Here is a 17,346-nt window from a genome sequence, read left to right as displayed (position 1 = left end):
GCGATAAAACTGTATGTCAAACTACCAAGTGTCAGAATGTAAGCTAAACCAGTGTGCATTAGGATGTGTGTTCAACCCACTTCCAAGCATCTGGTATTGGCACATATGAAAAGCTAATTAAGCTGGGCAAACTTCCTAAACTGTGTTAATTGAGTCAGTCTGATTTCCTTTGAGGTAGTAGCCTGGGGTTATGAGGTGTTAGCACAAGTAAGGATCAAAGGAGTGAGGCTTCTATTTGTGTTAGAAAAGACCTGGAAAGAATCTCAACTCATGGTTTATAATACTAAGGGAGGGTTAAGGAATGATTTTCATAACGTAATGGGCACATTATATCTTGTTTGTAACGTTAATAATGTGTTATTACGTAACAATATTTTATGGTGTGGTAAAAAAGGTGAAGGACCCCTGGATGGTTAAGTCCAGTCAAAGGTGACTCTGGGGTTGCAGCGCTCATCTTGCACCGTGACAGAAACCAGAGTGCACGGAAACACTGTTTACCTTCCCACCACAGTGATACCTATTTATCTACTTGCACTGGCGTGCTTCTGAACTGCTAGGTTGGCAGGAGCAGGGACAGAGCAACATGAGCTCCCCCAGTCACGTGGATTCGAAAGGCCGACCTTCCGATCGGCAAGCCCAAGAGGTTCAGTGGTTTAGACTACCCACCCACGTCCCTACCATGGTGTGGTATAGAAATCTGTGTCTGAAGCCCTGGAGTGCAATCCTTTACAAGGCCTTTGCAAGCTGAATTTCTCTTTTTAACCAGCCAGTACCTACTGATGTTTTATTGATGTTTCAAATGATGTTTTATTGCTATTTATAGACTAATTTTATTACATAATGTATGATGTCAGCCACCTTGTTATGCTTTATGAAAGTGTGGATTATGAACTAACAAATCCTATGCAACTATACTCAAAACTACATAAAGTTCACTTCCATGGGATGTCCCCCTGGTTAAGCAGGCGTAGTGTTGCAGCCTAATCCAATTACGAAGTGGATAGCAAAATCCCATATTGTTCTAGCCAGGGCTTTTTCCCAGCTTGAACTCAGCATAAATCAGTTCTGGCACCTCTCAGGCAGGTGCCATTGCCATTGTAAGAGAACAAGTGAGGTGTTTATGTTGTGTTTCAGCACCTCTTTTTCTAGAAAAATAGCACTGGTTGTTTTTGTAACATCCAGCACAGCACAGCACAGCACAGCACAGCACAGCACAGCACAGCACAGCACATCACAAACAAACAAACAAACAAACAAACAAACAAACAAACAAACAAACAAACAGTGTTTCTGTTAGCAAACAGAAAAAAAAATTGGGACACAGCTAGGCCTTGCCATATTATCTGGGAACAAGGAACTAGAGTTAAGCAATTGTCTTCCTTCCACAAGACTTTGTTGCTGCCTTACAAGGCTGTGACTCAGAAAGTACAGAGGCTTGATTTGACTAAACACCCGGTCTGATTCTTATCTAAACACATGCAAAGTTCTACCTACTGAGGAAACTCTTCCATTGCACCATAATATATCTGACTATTCTTCTGAATTTAATTCCTTGGGAGCAAAGTGGATCAGGAAAGTCAGAGAGCACAGAACTCTCCCTCACCCCATAATCACAGGACTGATGACATCATTTGCTGGATGTGGGATTTGTTAATACAATAGGAGGGTGGACAATAGGTGGACGGATCTGGCCTGGCACATGATCTTCTTGGCTCAGACAGGTCTTCCCAGCTAATGTGCCAACCACTACACCGCCCTTTGGTAGCTCACTACTTTGTGACTGTCCTAATAGACTGGACTCTCCTTGAGGGTGTAGGTGTGGAGGCTGTCATGATGAAGGAAGCAGCAAAGTATCAGGCTTGTAGGCAGGTTCAACCCCTGACATCTACAGGTAGGGCTAGGAATGGCCCTTGCCTGAAACCAGAATTCAGTAGGCAGATCTCATTTTACTACCCTAGGAATGGCTTGGCAGTATGTCTTTGGTTGCAGATTGACATGGAAACAAAAGGCTCAGAATTCTCCTCTTTTCCAGGCTAAACATAACCATCTCCTTCAACTGTTCCTCAGAAGGCTTGGTTTCCAAACCCTTGATCATTCTGGTTGTCCGCCCCTCCATGGGTTGGGTGGGTGTTTTTTTTTAAAAAAATCACTGCTCCCTGCTCATCAAATGAACAACCTGAGGATTGGGGAGGGGCATTGGCTGGGTGGAGAGGTTTAAATCTTCCTGTCCACACCAGTGCTGTGTCAATTTTAAAGAAGGTGGGAGGGCTAGTCAGATATTGGGGGCCAGAAACACTTGCATGTGAGGGTATATCAGGAGTTGGGCACCCCTGTTAAAGAGAGACACACAGAGAGGGGTTTTTTTGTGATGTGATATTACTCAGTGAGTACTAGCACAATTTTTTTTTGCTGTTGCTGGCACCCATGACACTTTAATCTAGATCAGGGGTAGTCAACCTTTTTATACCTACTATTGCATCTTTCTTGATGGTAAAATTTCCTTACTGCCTACCAGTGCTCGATGGAAGGATTCAGGTTGTGCCCTAGAACCCCCCTACTGCCCACCTAGAATCCTGAAATGCCCACTAGTGGGTGGTAGGGATCAGGTTGACAGCCCCTGATCTACATATTAATACCAATGCTTCTTTTGTAAACAAACAAACAAACAAACAAACAACCCCACTGTATATATATCTATACAGTGGTACCTCTGGATGTGAACGGGATCCATTCCGGAGACCCGTTCGCATCCTGAAGCGAACGCAACCCACGTCTGTGCATGTGCGGGTCACGATTCGCCGCTTCTGTGCATGCACATGACATCACTTTGAGCGTCTGTGCATGTGTGAGCGGCGAAACCTGGAAGTACAGTGGTACCTCGGGTTAAGTACTTAATTCGTTCCAGAGGTCCGTTCTTAACCTGAAACTGTTCTTAACCTGAAGCACCACTTTAGCTAATGGAGCCTCCTGCTGCCGCCGCACTGCTGGAGCCTGATTTCTGTTCTTATCCTGAAGCAAAGTTCTTAACCTGAAGCACTATTTCTGGGTTAGCAGAGTGTGTAACCTGAAGCGTATGTAACCTGAGGTACCACTGTAATGCGTTCCATTACTTCTGGGTCGCCGCGGAGCACAACCCGAAAACGCTCAACCTGAAACAACTTCAACCCAAGGTATGATTGTATTAAGTGTTTTGAACACTTAGGGGAAATGCTACATAAATGCACTTGTGTTATTATTAATATGCCATCTCATTACCTGAATTAGGGCAGTATGGTTGCCAGTGGCGTAGCATGGGGGGTGCAAGGGGGGCCGGGCGCACCGGGCACAACATCTGGGGGTTAGGGTTAGGGGGCGCAAATCCACGGGTTAGGGGGCGCAAATTACTTGCCTTGCCCCGGGTTCAGACTGTAGGAATGAAAATCACGGGAGACGAGTAGTAGGTGTCATGTGAGAGGCGTCTGCCGGGGAAGCCCCGGGAACTCTCTTTTATTGAATATTACAAACATTGCCACAGGTGTGGTTGTGGCTGATTGGTTGATACAAACACAAAGAAACTCATTGCCTATTGGTTAATGCAAATGCAAGGCGGGAATTACATGTGAGGGGTGGGAATTACATGTGAACATTAATCACTGGTAGATTAAAGGCTGGGAAACAAGGTTGGGACTAGACAAGCATGAAACCTCCTAACTAAAGATTAATATGGCATGAAACAATTACTAATGATTGATCATAACATGAAAGAATACAATAATCAAGTTCTATAGATGTGGTCAGCTATGCATGGAGTACAAGTCACCATGAACTTTAGGTGAACGGAGCGATGAGGGAATGTCTTGGTGTTTGGAGCAGGTTCGTACAGTGTGTGCAGAAACAGAGAGAAGATTATAAGCGAGATTTCCCAGAATGCAAGAGAAAAGAAGCAATACTTCCCATAGCAAGACTTCCCATAAGGCCACAGTTATGTGTAGAAAGAGATGCAATGCTTCCCTATAATGCAACAGTTATGTGCAGAGGGAAAACATATGTGCAGAAGGAAAACTTCCCTTTATCTGACAACCCACGCTACGCCACTGATGGTTGCTGGAACCATGGTTGCTCTACTGTAATGCTAAAGCTTAACATGCCTTTGAACATTTGACGTTAACTCTTTACACCCAAGATCTGGACCCATTACTCCCATTCATAACTGAAACAGTGAAAGTTCATTTGCTTGAGGCCAGTTGGGCATGTAATTCATCTGCACGTCACATGCTACCTTGTGACTGATCTTATTTGAACAAGATTTCCCCCCTTTCAGTCTAGTGTGGGCTTGTGACCTTTATTTCCTTTTATGGAATTATACTTTCTGATGGTTTGGGGTTTTTTTGTTTTGCATTTTTTGTTTAATGTGGAAAGGGCCACCACTGTAACCTAGAATACCTCCAACTTGCTCAGGTATTGAACCAATGTGAAATCTCGTGGCCCTTCTTCTTCTTCTTCTTCTTCTTCTTCTTCTTCTTCTTCTTCTTCTTCTTCTTCTTCACCCTACCCTTCAGCAAAATGGCTCCCCAAACAGGTTGTATGAGATCAGCAAAAATAATTAAAAATACCCGCAGGTTTACAGTCCAAAAGACAGGACATAAAAAAGAGGAATGGACAAAGAGGAGGAAAGAAATTATCAGCTGGAAAAGAAACAGTTTCATGCAGAGGACGAATCAGTTGAAGCTGGGCTCTCCGCAAAGCTGATGGGATGCTGCTGTTTCCTATCTCTCCCTCTTTGCTGCCAGATTGCAGTCAACCACCTATTCATTATGTGCATTCCATTCATCTACTTCTTTCCCTAGAAACCACAGTATCTGCCTGTGACAAGCTGGAAACATTGCTATTGACAGAAACCTGGCCATTTGAGCTCACTGGTTTGCAAACAGCAGGCAGAAACAAATTATACGTCATCCTGGCTGGAAACTGAGCATGGCGCTCTCTGCTACATCTCCTGCTGTATATGTGGGTGGTGTGTTCCTGCCTGACCTTTCTGAGGTTTTCTCCTTCAAATTGACAGCTACCAACACATGGAGGCCCTTGCAGTACAGAGCTGGGATGGGACACACATCCCGTATTCAGTGTGTTTCTGTTTGCATAACCAGGAAGGGGAGGGAGAGATGCAATGAAAGTTCATTTCCTTTGTAACAAGGATGAGCAATTTCTGGTCCTCAAGCTATTGTTGGTCTCCAGCTCACATCATCCCTGATCTTTGGCCATACTGGCTGGGGCTGATAAGAGGTAACACCTGGAGAGCCACAGCTGCCTCATCCTGGCTTGGTAAAGAAAGAAAGAAAGAAAGAAAGAAAGAAAGAAAGAAAGAAAGAAAAGACACTATTTTTTATTTTCTTGCCCTATTAAATGCTTTCGATATCTCGAAGAATTCTTGGTGTATTTCAGTGCAAGAAACTCCTGAAACTCCATTCTACACCCAAGGCAAATAAGCCAGAGTGTTTAACAAAAGCAGCTGCATCAAATCAGCAAAGACTGCTTTTGAAGAGAGCTACTGAACTTCTAATGTGCCTCTTGAGAGTTTATTTAAAGTAACAAGTTCCTCTAATATGCGGGTAGTTTTCTCCTGATGGAGTCCTTGCTTCCACTGCCATCCCATCTACTTTCACATTTATTCCAGGAGATGAGGTATGATGCTATGAAAGCTCTTTCTGTGCTCTGACACATTTCCTTCCAGAAATCCAAGACAGCAAGCAGATTAAAATTGTGAGACTGTGGGCGTTTTCATAGAACCACACCTCACTCCGAATGCAGTACTTTTCAACCACTAATGGATGGAGGGGTGTGACTGCACTGCTTACCTGATCTCCCTTTGGCTGAGTTGTTGTTGCATACGGAGATGGAGAGCAGGAGGAGAGAAGCAGCAGTGAGGTCAGCGTGGTGCAAACACGATGGCAGGAGCACTGGAATGGCTCCGCTGGTGCATTTGCTCTGCACCAGCCTCACCACTGCCTCTCCTCTCCCCCTCTCCATCCTGGTATCAGCAGGGACTTGTCGGGAGGGAGCAGCACAGACCAACCATACTGCTCTTTTCAATGGAATCGGTTAGGCACTGATTTCTGAGTCACCAAGCAGTGAGAAAAGCATGTGGCGATGTGCTTCAGTCCTGAACTCTTACTTATAAACTGATTCTAGGGCTAAGCTGGATTCATTAAGTTTAGTCTCTGTGGAGAGTCCAGTACTCACCCAACTATACTTTATACCATTTAGTCCTTTTCATAAGTAGCATACAGTCGCTTTCAGTTCCTATTTCATAACCCCAGGAGAGGTCTAAACACATGATTAGAACTATTGATCTTGACTGATGGGGGGGAGAGGCAATCTTTCACAGAGGACGGGCCTTCAGAGAGGCTGAAATGGTCAGATTGTTAACTGCAAAGTAAAAAGGTAAAGTAACGGATGTGAATGTCTCACACACTCTCAAATGAAGGGAGAGGATGACCTCTAGTGGTTTTCTGCTTCTATGCAGCATCACTTCCATTGATAATGTTTTTTCGATGTCCTCCCAACCAAACTCAAGAGTCCTTTCCTTTAGATTCGCAAGCAAGTCTCTCACCAGAGTACAGTGGTACCTTGGTTCTCAATTGCCTTGGTACTCAAACAACTTGGAACCCAAACACTGCAAACCCGGGAATAAGTGTTCCCGTTTGTGAACTTTTTATGAAAGCTGAACGTGCTCCATTTTGAGTGTTATGCTTCCGATTTGAGTGCCACACTTCCGTTTTGAGTATTACACTGAGGTCTGTCTGTTTTTGCTATTTATTTTGCATTTTTGCATTTTTGTTTTTGAGGCTCACCCAATTCAGCTACTGATTGATTGATTGTGTGACTGCAGTACATTGTTTATTGCTTTCATTTTATGGATCAATGGTTTCGTTAGATAGTAAAATTCATGTTAAATTGCTGTTTTAGAGGTTGTTTTTAAAAGTCTGGAACAGATTAATCCGTTTTGCATTACTTTCTATGGTAATGCCTTGGTTTTGGAATGCTTTGGTTTTGGAACAGACTTCCAGACCAGATTAAGTTTGAGAACCAAGGTACCACTATAATTTCCTGGGTGGTTTAGGGAAAGGTGTGCATGCTAAACCTCTTTTGGGAATGAGTTTCATAATTTGGGTGCTGCTACTGAGAAGGTCCCCTTCATGGATCAGTGCCTTGTTATGGCAAAGGGGCATGAATAACTACAAGAAGCTATGAGCTATGTTCTGCAAGGCCACCCAAGATGGACAGGTCATAGCCGAGAGTTTAAACTAAATGTGATCCACCTGGCAAAGGAACTGGCAAACCACTCCAGTATTTTTGCCAAGAAAACTCCATGGACATAAAAAAGGAGAAGCTTTGAGAAGAAAGTGAGAGTTTCCAAGACATGCTCTAGTTCATGGGGTCACAGAGGATCAAACACGACTAAGATGACTAAACAACAACAACTGAGAAGGCCCAATCTCACCTCCCCACCAAGAGAACCTCTGGAGGTAACAAAACATGGAGCAGGTCTTCAGATGTTGAAGGTAGTACTCATGCAAGTTCACGTGAGAAGAGGTGATCCTTCAGCTAACTTGGTCCTAAGGTGTCTAGGACTTTATAGGTAAAATCAAGCACTTTGAGTTGTGCCTGGAAATGGTTCAGAAGTCAATGCAAATGAAAACTAGTGTATTTTCTGATAAGCAACCACTAGCCCCTGCATTTTGCAGCAGCTGGAGATTATGAATGCTCTTTGAGAGCAGCCTCCTAGAGTGCATTGCAACAGTCCAATCCAAACATGTCCAAGGTGTGAGAGATGGTGGCCAGATCTGCATGATCCAGAAAAGAGCGCAACTGGTGCAGAAGCCAATGCTGAGCAAAGGCAATCCTGGCCACAGCCACCACCTGGGCCTCCAGGAAAAATGCTAGGTCCAGGAGCACTCTCAGTCTGTCAGCCTGTGTCAGGAGTCCCGGTTCCCGTCTTGATAACACAGCAAGTGTAGTTAATTGAAAAGGAAGATTTATTGCAAAAACAAAGTTCGCCGGAGGGCTCTAACAAGCCACCAGCCTCATCAGTCATGATGACCCTTCTGAAGACTGCTTCCTTTTGCTTCTGACGTCTCTTGTTTTGCTTCCTGTCTTGGAGCCCTCCCATTCGCAAGACCTTGGACTGAGAGGGTCAGCTCCCACCTCTTCCCCATTATCTGAGGGGCTGTCTTTTAGCTCTTTCCCACCTGATAAACTGCTTGCTTCTCTGTTTGTGGCATTTTGCACTTCTCTAGAGCGTGGCAGGGTTCTGGCTCATTTTCAGTCATTCCCTTATCAACTCGCATTCCAAGGGGCGGGGGAGTTGACACTAGCCGATGCTCATCCTGCCTGACAATTAACCCTCTCTGTTCCTGGCTGCTTCCTTCAGCTGGTTGCAAACCTTCCCTGAGATCTGTCTGCAAACTTTCCCTGGGGGCTGCCTCATTCATGACAGCCTGATCCTTATAGGGAAGTGCAACCCCATAACTCCAAACCACCACCATAAACAGCACCCCAACCCCCATCCCTGCATGATGCCCCAGACACAAACCATGGTTGATGGTATCAAAGCTTCTGCAGAACCTACAGGAACACACTCCTTCTGCAGAACCTACAGGAAACCTACACTCCTTCTGTGCAATTCCTGGTGTAGATCACCCACCAAGATGAACAAGTCTTTTCTGTCCGAAAGCTGGACTAGAACCAAGAATGGAAAGGATTCAGCATAATCCATGAAAGTCTGGAGTTTGATCTGTCACTACTCACTCAAGTCCCATATCACACAGGCTCATAGCACCTGGGCCCTCAAGGGTGCCTCTCTGAGAACGAGGAACCAAGTGCCACCCACACAAACTTGCCAGTTCAATTGCACCGATAACACACCAGGCAGGAGACCATGAAGCACAGGGGGGAAATGCTCTTCTTCATACTAGCAATGAGACACTTGTTCCCCAAAAGCGAGTGGAGCATAGGAGAAGTGAAGGAAGGCAGAGGTGTTTCACTAGGAGCTCTCCGTGGTGCTGTGAATCACCATGCCCCAGGGGCACCTCCATAGGGCCAGAACAGGGCATTTGGGGTCACTGCTGTGGAAGGGTGTCCACCAGAGGGTGCAATGCTGAATGCTCTCTTCAAACCCAGATTGGCCCTGCAACCACTGTCAGGTATCCAACTGTTCAGATGAAGCGGAGTGTGATGGCCTGGGAATCCGATTCAGAGGCTGAACCGGAGGAATCCCAGCCTGCACAGGAGTCCCCGCCTCCAGGGCCGGCTGAACTGGGGCAAGTGCCTGCACCTGTGCTGGATCCTCAGGAGCAGGCACCAGGTGAATCCACTCTGGCTCCAGAGGTGGTTGAGGACTCAGTGCCTACAGGTGAGTCTCCCCCTGGGCCCAGTAACCCTTCTCCTGAATTGCAGAGGCTCAGGGCAGAGGGGTGAAGGGAACTGGTTTCTCCCAGGAGGAGTGCTCACCTTAAGGCCAGGAGAGGCGGGTCTCCTGGGGGCTGGGACCGCCCCTGGCCTCAGAGAAGATAAAGGCCAGTCAGCCCGGTCCCAGGTTGCGGGAGCAATGTCGTTGTTGAGTATCTGTTCCTGCCCAGACCCAGACCTGACCCTCCAGTGTTCCTGTCCCCGCCCGGCTTCCGGCTTCGGACCTCGCCCCGCTCCTTGTGGACTGATTCCAGGCTAGTGACCCAGGACCGGACTTTGACTACGCCAACGCTAACCTTCCCCCCGGGACCAGCACACGGAGTGTCATTTTGCTTGTAGTTGGGATCTCTCTTTCTTGTAAAGAAAGTAGTGATCAAAAAGTCAACTCAGACAGCTTTTCCACCTAGGGCATTATCCATAGCCTGGGTGATCTTGTCCTTTGAATAACGTCTTTTATCCAAGCACTGAAATTCTCAGTTCAGTTCTCAGATTATGAATATTTTTAACTATCAACCAAACTTGTTTCCCATGGGGGGGGGGGTTGGGGAAACAAAACTCATCTCCCTGGAAACTGCCATCCTTTGCCTCTGGTAAATTCTGGGCACTTAGCCGACAAGTGATTATATTCTTGCAGAGTTACCGAGAAAGCAAGGGAAACAAAAATCTGTATTTTGAAATGTTTGTGCACTGGTTAACTTCTAGTTACTATTCTCATGCAGCCTTGTCATGTTGTGAGCAAAGAGCAAATTAAACAAGCAGGGCATTGTGTACCGTTTCTTAAAATATAAAGATGACATTTCTCAAATAAGAGGGGATGGATGAATCAGTCCTAGAGATGGACTAGTTGCGTGAGAAATAGATGGCATGCTATTTTGGCTAATGAAATTACTTCTGCGTTGAGGTGGAGGCAAGAGGGATGAACTGATATCCTGATTCAGATTACAACTGATTGTAAAACACTCAATAGTCATAGAATGTGATGATTACCTACCGTCCCTGCCTAGCCTAAGGCAGCGTAACCTGCACACAGGAATAAATACTATCCTACCAATAGACTTGGAGAATTAGGGTTGTATTAAACTAAGTTTTGTTCAGTTTGTTCAGTTTGTTCAGTTTTGCCCATTCAACTTAATGGACCCAGCAACCATGGCCATTATTTTCAATGAGTCTAATAGGCCCAGATGTGCTGCTGAGCATCTGATTCAACCCTTAGTCAAATGGGAAGTCGTATGGAAAGAGCAGATTCATGCAGGGGGGGCGGGGAGCTAAATGTTGACATAGAAAAACAATGATCCTGGTCCCAGTAGTTTGGAAGCCATAGCATGTGTGTAACATTGCAACCGGGTTCCTATCCGATAACCTTCACTTGTGTCCTATCCAATAACACTAGACCTCCGTCACAACACTAGAGCTTGTGGAATTCCAATGAATGTTGGAAGATTCAGGACAGATAAAAGAAAGTACTCTTTCATGCAGTACATGGTGCAGCTATGGAACTCACACTCACAGATGGGCTATTGGCTTAATCCAGCAGGCTCTTCTTATGCTCAGTGAATGAATGAATGAATGACTGACTGACCCTCCTGCCTTAAATGGCCAAGCACCTTCCCTTTCCTATGGACAGGTCAGTCGGTAGAGCACGAGACTCTTAATCCCAGGGTCATGGGTTCGAGTCTCACATTGGGTGAAATATTCCTCCATTGCGGGGGGTTGGACTAGATGATGCTCATAAAGTAAAGGTAAAGGGACCCCTGATCATTAGGTCCAGTTGTGGCCGACTCTGGGGTTGCGGCGCTAATCTCGCTTTATTGGCCGAGGGAGCCAGCGTACAGCTTCTGGGTCATGTGGCCAGCATGACTAAACCACTTCTGGCAAACCAGAGCAGTGCATGGAAATGCCGTTTACCTTCCCGCTGGAGCGGTACCTATTTATCTACTTGCACTTTGACGTGCTTTCGAACTGCTATGTTGGCAGGAGCGGGGACCGAGCAACGGGAGCTCACCCCCTTGCGGGGATTCAAACCGCTGACCTTCTGAGCAGCAAGTCCTAGGCTCTGTGGTTTAACCCACAGCGCCATCCGCATCTCGATGATGCTCATAGCCCCTTTCAATTCTACGATTCCACGATCCAGCTGCTTCTGAGGTTTAAGTGAGAGCAAGCTCTGCCCAATTAACCACCTTTATCTTTTACACTTGGGGCCCTCACGTAATTTTGTCCTTGATTTGTGGAGGTTCACTGTGAAAAAGCTGTTAATAAGGAGCCATCGAAAGATCTTTTTAATTTTTTTTTTAAATGATGGATGAAGCTATGGTTCCATGAATCTCCTAATATGCACAGATGCAAAAGCTAAGAAGCTTGACTCCATCTATCACATTTGATTGCCAGCTGATGAAAAGAGCCATTGGGGTGGGGGTGGGGGGAAAGAGATATAAGAAGGTAGTGTTTGACAGAATGGCTAAGTAATTTCTCCCACTCAGTCAAAACGACTAATGGCCTCAGAACCACAATTCAGCACAAAGGGGAAATGATTTGGCAAAAGATTGGCACTTCCCGCAGAATGTTTTGTGGTCCTGAGAGGGAAGAAGAGGAACATTTATCTTGCCTATTTCTGCTGAGGCTTCAGTTTGTATATTGTTTACTTGTGCAATAGATGTAAATGGCTCTCATTTTGTCAATCCTTTCATCATATCCTTTCAAACTTTCAGGAAAAGCCCAAGTGAGCACATTCATATTCCCTCCAAAGTATACTATCCCAGTGACATTGGCTAATGCTTGCATCTGGAGGAAAATAATGGAATCCTAGAATTGTTGGATTACCAACTTTTGAACTACCTCCTCCTACTGGGTCTTCAACAGAGGCTGCAGCAACATTTATTGGCTGTCATAAATATTATCACGGTGTGACGAAAAGCTTTATCTACCAGTTTCTGTAGCCCAAGCTACAGGCCAGGCCAGGTTTTTTAGTTAGTTGGCAATCTTTACTTTGTGTCCTCATTGAGTTTTTTGGCCAGGCTGAAATGTACCCTTCAATTCTGATCATGCTAGGATACAGGATAGAGGGGGTTCATCCTAGTCCAACATCTGTCTCTACAGTAGCTGACCAGGTGTCTATGGGAAGCCCCAAAGTTGCCCCACCCATTTCTGCTTCTAGCCCCGCCCACCATTGCCTAGATGGGAATGTGGGCTTCAGACTAAAAACGCTTCTCTGTCCCTGTGCAAGAACAATTCCAGGTGGTGGCACCCAATCCCATTCCCCCAAAATAACGTAGGTTGGGAAAATGCAATTGCCCTAAATTAGAAGGACGATGTTAGAATCCTCTTCAGCTAATGAATAACAAATGCAATGTGGGGGATGAGGGTGGGACCTGGTAGATGCTCAATTGTTTAGTGGCAGCTCTTCATTGAGGAGATTTCACCCCTCCCATATCCAAGAATCTCCTGATGATCTCTGCTGATTCTCCAGAGAGGAGGGGCAGTGTTCTGCTCTCTACTTATTCTGCTCCAGCACCACATCAAAGTGTCAGTCAGTCAGTGTGTCGGAGAGAGAGAGAGACTGAGTGTTAGAGATCGTGTGTATAGATAAGGTTGCTGCTAGGAGCAGTGGAAGACACTCAGTGCGGTTCAGCATTTCTTTATACAAAGACCCATTTAGCTCTGTATATAGTTTGTATAGTTGTAGATAGAATAAAAGAAGATATTCTACAGAGCTGCTCTCCGAGTTGTTTATACTCTGCTGTGTGACGACTGTCTTCTTGTGGGAGTGAATCCAGTGCTCACAACACTAAGCTGTGAGTCCACAGCACTTTGACCTGTTCCTGTGCAGAAGGTGGTCTCTGGAAGTGCTACCCAGCTCGCCTAGCCCAGTCGGGGTTGAAGTGGATGAGCCCAGTTAGTGGCACTGGCTCAAGGGCGATGCTGACATTCATTTCTTTCTGAAAATGAGGTCTAAGTGGCCGTATCTGCAAGTTTGATACCTGGTGGCCTTTAAAAAAAAATAAAAGTAGAAACTTTCGACTCTTGGCCAGGAATTCCCTTTTCTCATGGGAGACAGCATATAATCTGTATAAAAATAGAAAGAAACCCTTAGCAACAAAGACTTTCGGTGTGGAGGCTTTTTTCAGAACTATATTTCGTTTTCATATAACGGAGAAATAGGTATCTGAAGGGCCATAGAAGACTGGCTTCAATATCAAAATTGCACTGTTGGAACAGCGAGGATCCTAGGACACAGCTTTTAATCTGTGTGCTCTTTGACAAAGTTCCACTTCAAGGAAGCAGTTCCCTTGTTCCTTTTGCCACTGGGAATACTTTGTGTCACTCAGCCGTGGATTTTTGTAGGTAAAGACATTTTCTTGCGGGGGTGAGATACCACTAACTAGCTCAAGAAGAGTCAGGGAAGTCAAAGGATGCTAGCCATCGTTAGTTAGTTAGTTAGTTAGTTAGTTAGTTAGTTAGTGAATTGCGATTCTTCCCTGTCAGTTTCCTGCAAGACAGCTTACAACGACAAACAATGAAATTGCACTACCTAACTCCAATTCACGTTTAAAATCAACATTCTTTTTGACATAACAAACCCCCAAATCACCAACACCAAATCAATGAAACCTTTACAAGTATTTAAAAGTATGGCCCAAAACAAAACAAACACCCAAACCAAAAAAAGAGCACATTGATTAATGCTGTTCTCTGAAGGCTTGCTGAGACAAATGGCCTTGACCTACTTTTGGAAGACAGTAGTGATCAAACTCTGCAAGACTTCATAGGAGGAGGTGTGTCAGAAAAGAGGTATCACGACCAAAAATAAATAAATCAGAAAAAAGAGGCAACCTTATGGAAGATAATTTATGACTGCCTGGAGGTCTTAATGTTTGTGGAGAATCTGATTGGAAAATGTGCTCTCTGGGTAACCCTGGACTCACTTGTCTAGGGAGTTAACGGTCAAAACAAGCCCTGTGAATTCAGTCCAGAAACAAATGTATGATGAATAATAAAGCTCTCTTAAAAGTAGCAAAATTTGGTCCCAGCCTCTGGTGCCAGTTAACAATGAAGCTACCAGATTAACTGGAATTTCTAGATTGTTATCAAGGGTAGCTCTATGCCTAAGCACATTACAATAGTCCAGCAAGATATTGCAAAGGTGTGTGTGTCATAGAGGCCATGTCACTGTTTCCTAGAAGAGAGTGCACTTGGTTGGTAAAACATCTAAGGCTGGTCAAGTCTTTCTCTTGGGTTCTGCATGCAATCCTCCAGCACCTTTGCATCCATCATGTTGTAGCCCTAAGTATTTTATTATGGAGCCAGGTCACCCAAGTTCTTGGCACAATAGTAGTGCATTCATGGTTGACAGCGGTGATGTGGTAGAATTGCGGAAGCATTGCAGGACCATTCATAACACAGAAGAAACCACTACAAATGCACAATACACTTGTGCCAAGAACACGTTGCAGCTTGTACTTTTAATGGACTTATTTGCAAGGTTGACTTAACGTCACCTCCACAGCATCCTAGATTTGCAGGAGGTTGTGGATTCCCTCTCTCGGCTTCAGGGCAGAAATTAAGTGGGCACATAAAATCCCTGACAATTCCAACTTGTTTCAAAACACTCCGGTGATGTGACAAGACACACACATACCTGCTGTGGAATGGACACAATCGCCAGCTCCGGCGATCTCCTAGCAGATGAGCTCCGTGTCAGAGTAGTTATGGCAACAGATGTCAGCACAACTGAATGTTAGCATGTAGGGGAGTTCTGGGTCGGCCCTCCACATCCTGCCCTAATTCTCTCCCTTACTGCCCTGGGAATTACTCTTGTTAGCATGGATATAACAACATGTAGATAGGACTGCACAATATCTCCAAACTGCAGCAATGAAACGCTGTTCCACCTCCGACACAACTGCTAATGAAAAGTCCGTCTTGTTTATACAAGTGAAATAATGGAGCATGTCAGGTTGCGGTAATAGACATCCAGCATGGCCTCTATATTAAAACTATCGCTACATATTTATATCTCACTGAAATCAACAAACAGGTTACCTGTTCCAGGCGCTTTCTCCCCAGGCAATTATCGGGCCTTTGGCTGTCTTAGAATCTGAGCAGAATAAAATCACCATAACATTTACAACTGATTGAGCCTGGTGCATAACTCATGCAGCTGGGTTTAAAAGTCTAATACGGCAGTAGCTTAAGGGGCAGCAACATATACAAGTGTCAGCAAAGCTGAAAATCCTGATCTCTTACTTTAAAACCCAGAACTGCTCTGAAACATTCGGGCAGTGTGAAATTGGGTGGATAACTAAGTTCTGATCCACACATCTAAATATTTATTTGTGTTTTCATATGCATTACTGAATGTATCCATTTGTATGTTAGTTGCTTTAGGAAATCTGGCATGCATGGGCATATAATATGAATATAATACCATATGTATAATGGTATCTATAATATGTGAAAATTGTTTGTATTTTTAGTGGAACATGGAAAAAAAACTTGCTTCTAATTGAGATCAATGACAAATACCAGGGGGGAAATCAACGTGGATAAGCTTGACACCAAGACTTTCAGAAAACACCATCCTTAGGTCAGACTAGCTAGCTCAACCCATCATCTAGCAACTGCCCGGGATCTCAGATGGAAATCATTCCTATTATAGCTCAGTCAGTAATGAGACTCTTAAACTTAGGGTCAACGGTTCGAGCCCCGACCCTTGTGGTCCCTTCCAACTCTATGATTCTTTGGAGTCTGCTCCATGCAGTGGCGTAGCGTGGGGGGTGCAGGGGGGGCCGGCCGCACCGGGCACAACATCTGGGGGTTAGGGTTAGGGGGCGCAAATTACTTGCCTTGCCCCGGGTGCTGACAACCCATGCTACGCCACTGGCTCCATGGGCAAATCTATCAATTTTGGCTTCTTTACCTCTCTCATTTTTCCACTTTCAAGCTCAGTCCTCCACATTTTTTCTTTTTCTTTTTAAAGTCCTCATGAAAAATACAGTGGTACCTCAGGTTAAGTACTTAATTCATTCCGGAGGTCCGTACTTAACCTGAAACTGTTCTTAACCTGAAGCACCACTTTAGCTAATGGGGCCTCCTGCTGCTGCCGCGGCAACGTAACCTGATTTCTGTTCTCATCCTGAAGCAAAGTTCGTAACCTGAAGCATTATTTCTGGGTTAGTGGAGTCTGTAACCTGAAGCGTATGTAACCTGAAGCATATGTAACCTGAGGTACCACTGTACACCAGTGTTGTAGTGCACATTTTCCCCAATATACACATTTTTGTTTGCAATTTCGCCTAATAAACACATTTTGAAAAGCGATTTCCCCATATGTAATGCATTTTTGTATGCTCTTCTCACAAATACATGCATTTTTATACACACATTTTTACCCTAGTATAATGCTTTTTTGAGCGCATTACTTGGCTGGAAAACTGCACTGCGAAATTCGGAGAAGTGTGGAGTTTGAAGGATGTTTGTGTTTCCATTTGTGTATCATTTTGGAAAGTGTTTGATTAGGTATGTTTGCTTTTAGACATGAACCTGAATTAAATGCAAACTCCATCCTTACCAGGGATTTTGGATGCGATTTTCTGCATCCTGACCCTGTGCTCTACTACTGAACTAGGACCCCTCATATATAGTTCTTATCATTCTGTTTCATGTATATACTTGTTCTGAACACTGTGAGAGTAAAATATTTCTTTTAATGTTTCCCCTTCCTTCCATCCGTCTTTGCCAAAGACTTTAAATGAAGCCCTTGAGGGCTAAAGCAATAATTGGCCTGAATACATGCACAGCTGCTTTGTACTTGTCTCTTGACATCCTAATCTGGTTCTTTTGAGTCATATCAGCCTGAAACACAGCCATATGTTCACAGGACGAAGGCAAAGCTTTTCTAGACAG

The sequence above is a fragment of the Podarcis gaigeae genome (assembly GCF_964106915.1).
Source record: "Podarcis gaigeae genome assembly, chromosome: 12".
Taxonomy (NCBI): Eukaryota; Metazoa; Chordata; class Lepidosauria; order Squamata; family Lacertidae; genus Podarcis; species Podarcis gaigeae.
Note: the sequence above shows the minus strand (reverse complement) of the source record.